Genomic DNA, 12,034 nt, shown 5'->3' with positions numbered 1-12,034 from the left:
TGCTCTTGGTGAAGCCATGCTAGCCATCTTGAATCACCTTCCTGTTCTACTCTCTCATCTCTCAGCATCTTTTGCTTCTGTCATGCCCTTGTGTCTCTTTTCTTCCCTGATTTGGGGGAAGTCCTCAGAAATAGTCTTCCTTTCCCTTTCCAACTAACCGAAGACTTGTTAGCTAATTTGTGGGTCAGGGTTTTTTTTAGATTTAAGCTTTTTTTTCCGTCTGTCACTTTTCAGGCCCTGGCATCCTATGGAAAAGCAGCATGCATGCAATTAGCAGGCACATCTCAGCCTTTGTCACCTGCTCTGATTCCTCTTGCTTGGCTGAGCTGCTGAGATAAAGCGTTGTCAGCACAGGTGGTGAGATTCAGCCTCTAAGAAATCTCAACATAGAGCATCCACAGCAGGGATGAGAGACAGTATCATCAGAAGGATGTAAATGACAAGGAACCCCAGCCAGCCCGAGTTTCAGTGCTTTTTATCCAATTCTAGACTCCAAAGCTATTCTAATAACAGAATTTCCAGACCACTCCTAATCCTTTTACAGCTTCTGTCTGCTCTTAGCAAGAGGGAGCTCCAGTCTTGGTGGCCTTTGTCAGATCAACTGGGGGAGAGGCGGAGCGTGTGTGTATGTGTCAAAATTTTCTCAGCAGATGCCAACAGCCTCCTAATAGGAATTCACACCCAGGGCTTGTTCAGCTGAAATCTCCATCACTGTCTCAGTCTAAACAGAGGTTTCACATCAGGTTTGATGGTTCTTGGCCCAAGCCTGCTCCTATGTAGAGCAGTGGGTAGATTTTGCCCCATGACAGCAAGAAAAAGGTTGATGCTGGCAGCAGTTACTGAGCAGCTGGGAAGGGTCAAGCAAAAGCTATTTAGTAGAGGGCAGTTTGAAAGAGAGGGGAGCTGAGGAGCCTGTTTTTCAAAGGATGTAGCTTTGTAAAGTCTAGGAAATTAGGCAGGACAGGTTTCCAGAGACAAATTCTCAGCAGGGAGCAAACTGAACTAGTTTCTTAGGCAGTGCCAATGCAAGAGCGTACAGAGGAGCTAAACTTGCATACAAAATCTCTGCGTGCCTTTCATTTCCTATCCTTGTATATTCCTTTTTCTGCCAATCGGGTTCTGGGTTAATAACTTGATCTGTGTGATGAGTGGTAGGAAGGATGTAGCAGGGCACTGAGCTGGCAGAAAAGATCTCCGTCATCTTCAGCAGGGCTTTGGAGGACTTCTGAGCCAGAAGATGATCAGAAGGGGTCTGGGGATTGTAGAAGGGAAAAGATTAGATATACTGCGGCTGCAGAGAAAGACTGATGGCATAGAGGCTGGGGTCATACTCCCTTTCTTCGTGAGACAGCTGTAATATTGCAGTCAGTTCTGCACACCTCATTATGAGGTGGGTATTGACAAACGTAGGAGGTTCAAGAAAGAGCCATAAAATGGGGGTAGGTGGAGTTCAAAGGGTCTGATTAACAAGGAAAGATTAAAAAAATCTAATTATGTGCAGCTTGGCAAAGTGACAACTAGGAGCGACATGATAAGCATCTGCATATTGAAATAGAATAAATACTACAGATGGGTAATATTAATGTTCAGCGACTGAAAGTCTTAATAAGAGGAGAAATCTCTGTGCTTATCAGGAAAATATTCTTAGATCTGTTGCATTAGGCAATAGGGTAGTTTACTGTGGGGAGAAGTTAAATCAGCTGGGAATTGTAGATCTGGCAAAGCTGCAGCAATAGAAAATATAACAAGGGAAACCATCCTGCAGTGGCCTGCTAGAGAACAGGGTGATGTGTATGTTCTCCTCCATTACTGTGACTGTGTGATTCTTTTGCCATTTAGGTTCAATTTCAGCAACACAGTCTGTGTGACAGGGGAGTTGGCTTCGTGTCGGATTTCCACTGGCTGTCAAACAATTCCATAGATTTATGCCAGTCAAGTGTTTGTTCCTGTTCCTTCAACTTTTCTCCCTCAAATCCCCGAGTGGATCCATCATTAAAATCATTCTAGCGTGTTCTGTGTTCTAGCAAGCTGGGAGGTTCAATGGAGGTCCAAACTTTAACATAATAACACAGTTTAATGAATCCCAGTGCTAGAAATAACCTAGGATGTTCTTCAAAGGTCTAGGCTCTCAAGGTGTAGAAGAACTTTCAAAGGGGGCTTGCGTTAGACTTGTCCCGTGGGCACTTGGCCAAGCCGTGCGTAATTGCAGTCAGCTGCAGACTGTGGCAAGAGCATTAGTGGTCTGTGTAATGTGGAGGCCATTAGGACTGCGAGTCCCTTTTCTCCGCTGAGCCGTGGAGCGTGTGATCTCTAATAGCCTCTGTTCTTCCCCTCCCTGCAAAGGAGGTTGATATTTTAGCTCCTGCTGGAGCACTTTGTGCCCTTAGCAGTAGAAGCCTCGGTCCTGGCTAAGATGGCATCTATCATACTTAGAAAGGAAAATAACACTGGGGCAACACTATCACGGCTTTTCAGCTCCCTTAAAGAAGGGCTGGCAGCTGGAAGTGCGGAAGAAAAGCCGTGTGAGCGGCAAGCGCTCCGTGGAGCAGAGCGGGTCTGCAGACTAGAATTTAGCACCAGCTGGTATGAAAGGCTGTGAACTACAGGCTTTTGTTCTGCATTGCATGGAAATTGGCAGCAGTGAATTTGAATTTCTAGCCCTCAACCACAGTGTGAGGAGTCTGTAGCACGTATTAAAACTAATAGGGGGGAAAAAAAATCAAATCAGGGCTTTATCAGCATAAAAGAACTTGGAATACAAAGTTAAACTCAAAGACTAAGGGGCTGATTCTAATTCATCAAATATCCCCACTGCTAGCAGTCCCTAATGAAAACATGTGTAACAAGCCTGCAGGGTTAATTTTACAGGGGAAAAAAATTCCAATAAAGCTCAATGAGATTTTCACGTTAAATTAATGTAACGGATTCTTAAAAGCCTTTCTAATTAGGCATTGTTATTAACAGGAATGCCAGGTGAATGAAATCAGCCCCTGAGCTGACATTTCACTCAAGTGAACTTCGAAGTTGTTTAATCTGGATCACATTGCAGCTGCATTATAATGCGAACGTGGGTTCAGCAGCGTAGCTGCATAGCGTGTGTGTTTCTGAGACACTCAAGTGTTTTGTAAGTCTTTTGCCGTACCATCCCTCCCTGCCACGAAGCATTCGCTGTTCTGTCAACCTGTTGGGGAAAAAATGATGTAAATAAAGCAAAGCAAAAAAGAAGAAAAAAAAAAAAAAAGGAGGCAAGTGGTGACTTTGGGAGCTGAGATGAGCAGCTGTGTGATTCTTTTTCTGGAGATGTGTCCTCAAGGGACTGCCACAAGACGTCAGCTGTGCTGTGTTGGGGTGGGTGGAATCAGTCTGGCTTCTGCTAGATGTGTCTTCCAGAGGAAACAGGATTGCAGCTAAACGTGAATCAACACACTTCCACAGAAGCTGTCTTTTCTGTTGGAAATGCACTCACCCACACAAACGGTACAGGGAAGCAGAGACAAAATCACCACCCTCCTGTGCCACTGCAGCAGGGGGAACAACCAATTTGGCAGCCACAAATCTTTCTGTAGTAAGCCCTGTCGGATTCACCAGAGGGTCCAGAGACCTCCTGGCACCGTGCCTGTACCAAGTAAGAGAGGAAGAATATTTGGTACGAAAGAAAATGCATCGGACAAAGGCAGGAGAAGGGCAAATGCCTTACCCCAAATCCTTCCTTCTGTCTGGCACCTGTGGGAGAACCAGGACTTTGCTCAGGATGTGCTGATCCTGACTTTGGGGGATATTCCTCCTACTATCTTCCTATTCTAACTTTCCCAAAGTTATTCCTCCTTTCAAGTCTCTCTGGCTGTGTAGTTACGGGGTAGCACAGCCTAGAGATGTCCTCAGGTCCAAGGGACATCTGCTTCACACATCCCTGCTTGGCCAGCTGCACACAAAGCACACAGTGGCTCCCTACCGCCAAGTTTATAAGCAGGTGAGAATTCATAAGCAGAGATTTTTCTCCTTTCTCCGGAGATCTGTACACACAGAGCTGCATGACTGATCTCAGCAGGTTCCTGTTCTTCTGTTTCAGCTATAATCACACTGTGCTCACGCCCATCCTCCATCTCTTCCCACACAGGAGCTGAATACCAGGAGGTGATTTGCTGAACTCGCTTTTGTCTTGGGAATCTGGCCACTGAAATCTTGAGGATTTCACTGCGTTTTCTACAGGCACATTTTTCGTAGGCTGCCCACAGTGGTCACCTCCTTCTTGTCTTTTGTCATTACTGTTTCACCACCGCCAGATTCATCCCAATATTATTTTTGTTTCAGCTAGCTTGTGGCCCATATCCTTCAACCATGTGTTTCCACATCTCCCACCTGCATCTCACACCTTACATCCACAAGTTTTTTTTCCTCCACAGCAGTTGTTTGGAACTAAACGTTCTCTGAAGAAGGAAAGTAACAGTTATTTCTGCTCAGTGTTTGGGCCTTAATTTCTCTCCTCATCAGACTTCTTTTAATTAATGCCTGTAGGAATTTAATCTGTCTACCTTGTTGATACCTCTGGCTATCAGCTGCTGAAAGAAGTGTTCAGAATCTTATCGGCTCACAAACATGCATTTGGCTTTATTTCAGCTGGTCTTCACTTCCGTATTTTCCTAATGGCTTCTTTTAAGATTTCAGACCTTATTTCTTATCTCTTGCCATAGCCAGTTCATTGGGAAATGAAGCCATGTTGGAATTGGCCACTTCAGTTTCCTTTAGCTTTGGTTATAGATAAGTTATCCCAGCTGACTAGAGAGCATGCCCCGTGCCTGGAGCCTCTTCCCTCTTGTTACCAGGGAAGCATTTATGCTGGTCACCCATGGGTCAGGTCTCACACCAGCCTGTGGTGTGACCAGAGAGTTGCTGTTATTTGTCTGCAAATTCCTCAAGGAATATCTGCAGACTCCCAGGATTCTGGTCCCCATCAGCCCCTTGCAGAAGCCTGAGACAAAGAGCAGAGCTGGGGTGGGAAGGTGCTGTATTGTTTCGTGGTTTTTGGGAGAGGAGATGCCCAATGCATGGGCACGAATTACTGTTTCGTTCCTGGACAAAGCTGAAGCGTGTTGCCAGGGAGAAGAGGGAGGCACAAATGCCTAATGAATTTTCTAGAGAAAGAAGGCAGATAAATCTGCCCTCATGGAGGAGTCTGACATGAAAACTTTGTATCACTTGTTTATCTCTCATTTTTCTCTCCTGTACGTCTGTATTTTTTCACCCCTGTGCATGCCTCAGGGTCCCTTTGCACCTTTTCTCACTCACATCCAGCCTGCTGATCCCATCACACTACTCTTTTTTCCCTCATGCATCTCTCCTCTGCCAATCTCAATTCAGCTTTTCTCCAAGGAATTGCTGAACCCAGGAGAGGACCATGGAAGTCCCAGTGCTGGGTGATGTGGCATTGATAAGGATTTTACCAGTAGCAGTACAACACTGTGGGTTTTGAGCTGGAAGCTTTCAATAGCATCCCTATCCTTATGCCTGCCTCCCAGCAGAGAGCCAGGTGGGAGGCACTTTTGGCTGAGCCCGGTGCTACGGGAAGGTGGGCTCCCTGGTGAGACGGGTTGTACACTAAGATGAACGTAATCTGATGTTGTTCCTGCAGTATCTCCAGGTACACACTGATTTACAGCAGCTGATGATGTGGCCCATGTCTCCCACATCTTCACTGAGTTGTTAGCAGCGGAAAAGGCCTATTAATTTGGATACACTCCCCTTGGGGCACAAGGGCAGAAGAATTCCCTGCCTAGTCCTGTCTACTTATTTTCTCATTTCATTTTTTGATGAGGTCTGCATGAGAAAACAGTTTCCAGAGCCAGCTGGCTTGTTGCTATGCACAAGGTATCGTATCGCTCAGTATCCGATTGCTTTTCTTATTGAAGGTGTCCGTGAAGCTGTCGGCACACATCTAATAAAGTTCATTGCCATTCTTAAATACAGCTTTTGAATAAGATACTGCTCTGTGCTGGGTCCAGAGGAAATTCAAGGCAAACATTTCACAGATCATTGACACTGAAAATCTCCCCTGACTAAGAAATAGTATTAGTTCCCCAAGTGGCCTCCTGCTCATGACTAACCATGGGTAGATTGTTAAATCTCTTTCTGCAGAAGTTTTTCAGCTTGAGAGATGGGAAAATTTCTCCTCCCACCTTCACAGGGGTGACAGGAGAACAAAAATTGTGATTCATTCAGATGCTTCCAGCAAGGGGCACAGCCAGTGCATGCTCAGCTTGGGCTGCATGGTCACTGCTGCTGGTGGTGCCGCTCACAACTGGTGCATCTTCTGTGCATGTGAGGAGCCTCACAGAGAGAGGAAATGGCTTCTGTTGGATCAGCCAGCAGGTCCAAACACCACAGAAGAGCGTTTGAGCACTACATACTTCCTCAGAGCCTGGAGTTAGTGGAGTCTGCTTCGGCCAGGCGGCTCCTTTCTAAGTGTGTGTTATGAACTGGACAGTGTGGCAGAGGGACACTTGACATTTTTAGAGCAGAGGAACATGCAAGCAAGGGGACACACAATAAGCGACCTCAGCTTTCCTTCGCTTGGAGTTTGATGTTCTTATTCCTAAGGCAAAGATTGTGTCCTCCAAAGCAGATCTAATAAAAGACTCCTCGTCCTTTGTCTTACACAGAGGCTCTCAGCTGCAGCTGCTCTGCTGCTGCTTGTTGTACATAGAAAAGTGAGCCCATTAGGAGAAGTACCAGCAGCCTGGCCGGCAGGTAACCCATGCAGCAGATCTTGATTGCCAGTTTAGGATTCCATTTGAGCAGCTATTTCCAAAGTCTTTGGTCTGGTTTTGGAGTTTTGGCTTTTGCTTGCAGCGCTCATAGGTTTTGGTGCTTTGGCCAAGCTGGAGAAGGATGTTGCGGTACCATGCAAGAACTTCAGTATGGACTGAGGTTCGCATGCAGAGAGAGCAGCCTGAGCAGTGGTCCTGTGACCACAGCAGTATGTTTCCTGGTGTTCAGTGCACTGTTTGCACATCTGCATGCTTTGGAGAGCCAGCCTGTGTCTCAGCTTGTGACAGTGTCCCTCACAGGGGCCACATTTTACTTTTAGGTGTTGCAGAGCAGGTGAGATCCAAGGGAAGATCCAAGGGAAACACTCAACCTGGCAAGGTTCAAACTGAAATTCAGGGCCGTCTTGCTACACTGCTTTGCCAAGGGACCTTAGCAGTCTCTTTATTTCTCTCAAAATGATTTTGACAAATTGGAGAAACGGTTTGGAAGAAATAGGATGCAATTTAATAGAGATAAGTACTGGATTGTACATCTAGGCAGGAATAATGAACTGCTCACATGCAGGATGCAGAAATACAGAGGTGACTAGGCAGCAGTCCTGCAGGAAAGACTGGGGCTCATTTTTGACCACTGTGTCAATGAGAGTCAGAGATGCCAAGTTGCTGCGAAAATGAAAACCAGGAGAGTCTAGACCGAAGTATCATCAGCAAGACACACAAAATGGTGTTCCTGCTCTGCCCAGTGTTACAGAGATCTCAGCTGGACACTTGGGTCCAGTTTTGGGCACAACTCACCGAGAAAGTTGCAAAGCAGTAGAAGAGAGTACAGAGCAAGGACTGACTGAAGACTAGCAGACATGATCTGCAAAGGAAGATTCAGTAAATTGGGATGGTTTAGTCTGAAGAAGGGGAACTCAGGCAAGACAGAAATAGTTCTTAAATACTAGGCCGATGCAAACAGAACGGGAATAATCACTTTTCCATGTCCATGGGGAGCAGCACAGCTAGTACTGGCCAACTGCAGTTCCAATTAAACACTTAGAGGAGCCTTCACAAGCATTAAGAAAGCAAAATGTGAGACATAACGTCTCAGGAGGGGCAGAGCCTCCATTGCTGCAGACCCTCAAAAATGGCCTAGAGAGACAGCAGACAAAAATGATGCAGTTGCATCAATTCTGTCTGGAGACAGCAGGCTGGGCGAGGTGACGTCTAGAGATCTCTCCCAGCCCTGTGATCCAGGACCCTCAAAGTGACGCCTCAGCATCTGAGTTTTGCAGCAGGCAATACCATTGAGTTGGCTTGCAAAGACAACGCCGTCAATTCGGAGCACTGCTGCTCTTCCCTTGACCTCCCCCTCTAGCCTATGAGCCCAGGAAAGCAGTTGTCTTCAGTGTCCGCAAAATATCCCGTGCCAAGAAAACATTGTCACAAATAGCCATAGCTGTTTTGGCTTTCTTGCACCATTACTGGCGGTGTCAGCCCCGCTCCCGGCTTGCCAGGTTGTAGACCTCGTTAGAAAGTCAGGCTAGCACAGCATCAACTGAGGAGAGACGTTTCCCTCCAGTACCTGGTGGGAGCAATCCAGTGGCCATCAGCTTGTGTTTTGCAACATGTGATGATGAGTTTCTTGAGCGATGCGTAATGTGTTCCTGCAAGGCCTTGTATTAGTGGCTTGAATTTAAACACTCCTTTTCCCTGCTGTATTAGCAGAAATTGAGTAGCCCAATGCAACCCTTGAAGAAACAGTGCTGCAAACGGAGAGTGTTACTGCATCTGCTCCAAGAACAACCTTCTCTGCATCTTCCCCTTAAATGCCTGCTTTCCCGTTTAACAGAACGAGTAATTAACGATGTTAATTTTAATCTCATTTGCTAATGAAGGCAGCCTAATTGCACAATAATTGGCAGCAGCTATAGCAGAAAACAGAAAATAAACCCTGCATATGTAATTCACTCTAACTTCTTTCTAATTGCCTCTCCAATGGCTCTCCATCATCAATGGTGTCTTCGGGGGATTTTGGTAATAAAGAGAAGCATGGGAGGCAGAAGAAGATACTGCCACTAAAAGGAAGGAGCTGGTGTGGCAGGCCAGTACTTACCTTTTCCCAGCTGTCTGAGCTGGGAGCTGATGAATTTCTAGATGTGCCAGATACAGAGCAGTGTTATGTCTGGATTCAGTCACTGTAGTTCCCATGGACTGTGGGCACTACAGCTTGCCAAAATCTCGCCTAAAGGATCTCGGACTCCTTGTCCTTCTCCCAGCTGCCTGTTCCCCTCCACACCTTTCCAAAGTCCCAAATAGCAACACTGCAAGGAGACTGGTTCTTCTGGAGTCCCTTTTGTTCGCACATCTCAAGATACCTCTAAGTCCATCACTGATTGTTCCTGAACACAAGCAGAAAAGGACTTCGATTTTAACAAGAAGGGAAACTGAGGCCCATAGAGGATCAGCAGCTTGTCCTGGAGTTCCCAGGGCCACAAATTGTCAGCTCACATAAATCCTTGCCTTTCCTCTTCTGACGGGGGGGCTTTGCTGGCGCTGCATGTCACTAACCCCCACTCCAAGGCATTGCTCAGTGTGGTCGCTTTTTTAAACCCTGATGCTACACTCTCACTCTCCCACATTGTCCTGACCCCTGCTGCAGAAATTGGGGTGTCTGGGGCATTAGCAGCAAATGACTCAAAACAGCTTTTTGCCTTTTTTCTTTTTTTTTTTTTAGATACAGTCCTGCTGCTTTGGAATTCTTTTAAACCCAGTTCTCTCACGTACCATGGGAATCTCCCATAGACACACAAGTACCAAAGGAAGTAAAGTTTCCCATTGATTTTGCTATTAGCTGTTTCTTAACTTTCTAGCAGTGCTGGTGGGTGCACCTGGCAGATAGGTGCTCTTCATCTTCATTTAAGGATCATGTTGTGTTCGTGGTTGGAAAGATGTGGCTCCCGGCCAGTTTAGCCAGCAGCAGGAGCAGGACAGCATTCATCCAGCCACCCATGGCCTCTGTTAGCACAAACTGTGGTCAGCGATACCTGTGTTATCTACGGATCTCATCTGCGACATGATGGGTGGAAGGCCTGGGAGGTGTCCATTTTTCTGTAGAGCGGGAGCTGGTGCAGCGTAACCGTACTGCTCTGGCTAGAGCAGGTCAAGCCTTGCTCTTCTGGGAAAGCTGCAAAAATGCCTCTGCAAAAAAAGGGCCCACCAGCCTGGTCATGGCTTCTCCCAGGCAGCATAGGATCCATTCCAGTGTGGATGAAGCGGTGAAGTTGGGTGGTGCAGGCCACATGGCAGGATTTGAGCCAGCACTGCGGTCTAGGCAGCTCCCTGCTGGCAGCATGCAGAGTGTGTGGCCCTGAGTCCTGGTGGCTCCTGACCAGCTTGAATCAGCCAGCAGCCATGCACTCTGCTCTCCTCCTCATCCACCACCTGGTCCCTTATGAAGCATCTCCATGTGTTTGCTGCTCCTTTCAGGACTGACTTCCATTCCCTTCTATACCATGCGCCACCTCCTTTCCCAGTTCCACTTCAGTTAATCTGTTTCCGATGTCTCCCTCTAATTAGCTCCTTCCCTGAGGTTTTTTTTCCAGCCGTGCAATTGAATAACAGTTGAAGCAAACTTGGGAAGAGGGAACAAGAGAAGGAGGTTCATTTGATTGGAAACAGCTGTCATTTCATCCCTCAGAGAGGCCTGCTGCAGAACAGAGGGAATGGGCGTCTGTCTGGCAAGTTGGAGACATTCTTGGCCTTTCCTGGCCAAGATCTCATTCAGGGGAGAGAGGTGGGAGAGGAGACATTTGCTAAAAGACCCATCAGTGGGCAGCTTGGAGGGATTACGCTGGCTAGAAATCCCAGCAGATGCCTCGCAAAGGTTCCCTTGATTCACATCTCTTTTAGCCTGCTGGCCTTTGAATTGAAACAATCTAATTACTGGAGCTCATTATAATCAGTGTCTCCGGCTGCTGAAGATCTGGAATGGAGGCTGATTCCTGAGCTTCTTAACAAGATCTGCATTCAGATGATACTAACGGAGTTTCCGGAGATCTCTGAGAACACAGGGTGCTCTGTTGCTGTCATGGTGTCACCCTGCTTGGACAGTTTCCCTTGGGAAGGCAGGCTTCCTCAGGAGGGATGCCATTGTGTGGCATCCGCCTGGCCGTGAACAGGGAACATGGAAGATTCAGAGGAAGCCCTTTGCCTTTGAGAGAGCTTTAAGGATCAGTTGTCCATCCACCACAGATCCTCCACCTGGGGACTAGGGCTCTTTGGACTAACAGACAAAATAAAGCCAGGAGGGGAGGCTGGTTTTGGCTTCTTTTTCTACAGAGAGAAAACACAGTTTGTGCATTCCCTGCTCAGAAGGCACATAATGTCTTCTCCTCCCTGAACCTGCTGGAAAGGATTGGTAAATCACTCGTCTTCCCCCACCATGCCCTGCAGGAGCTGCCCAAGCAGCTCACTGTTGCTCCAGAAAGCCAAGCCTGTAAGGAACACAGTTATGGCATCACTGTCTCCATCAGTGGGTGCCACTACCTTCTCCCTTGCTGGAAGTAATTCCCAACAGCCTGCTAAGCACAAGGAAACTCAAGACTTGCGTGATGAGCTGATCCAAACCCATCCTGCAGGATCAACACCTTCCTGCAGGAGGCCTGTGAACTGGGAAATCCACTGCTGCCAACTTCTGTGCTTGGCTTCGGGTTTTACAGCTTGCCGGGAAAGCCAGAAAGGCATCCATCCCTCCATCACCACCCACGTGCTCGGGATAAGCCGAGCTCAAAAAGGCAGTGCAGGGGCTGCAGCCTTGGCTGACGTTGGATAACATGGGTGGCACTTTGCGTTGGGCATCAACTGCCGTATAACTTAGCAAAAGCACGAGGCCTGATGCAAGCGGATCTGAAACGCCGAGCCCCCTCCGAGCAGTCGGATCTCTTCTCTTGCTGACAGGCCTGTAACGCTCGCTAACGTTTGTGGACTGACAAGTGAGAAGGAAGGCCGAGCAGCAGGCAGCGCAGGCAGATGCAAACTGGGAATGCCCCGAGGCTTGGGTTTTTTTTGTTCTCGAGGGATTCTTCGGCATGCCAGCTTGCAGGCAGGGCAGGAGGTGGGGACACAGGCTGGGACTGTTTGTCATTTTCAGAAGGGGTCACTGCTGACAGATGTCCTCAGAGCTTTTAGAGCCTGCAAAGCTGCTAAACACTAATTTTTTAAATGAAGTTGTCAACTGATCTGTGATTTGATTGCGCAATTGCAGCGTTTAGGATAAATCATGCAGA

This window comes from Leptosomus discolor, chromosome 18 (assembly GCF_034619465.1).
Source record: "Leptosomus discolor isolate bLepDis1 chromosome 18, bLepDis1.hap2, whole genome shotgun sequence".
Taxonomy (NCBI): domain Eukaryota; kingdom Metazoa; phylum Chordata; class Aves; order Leptosomiformes; family Leptosomidae; genus Leptosomus; species Leptosomus discolor.
The sequence above is the reverse complement of the archived record's forward strand: the minus strand, read 5'-3'. Positions refer to the sequence as shown.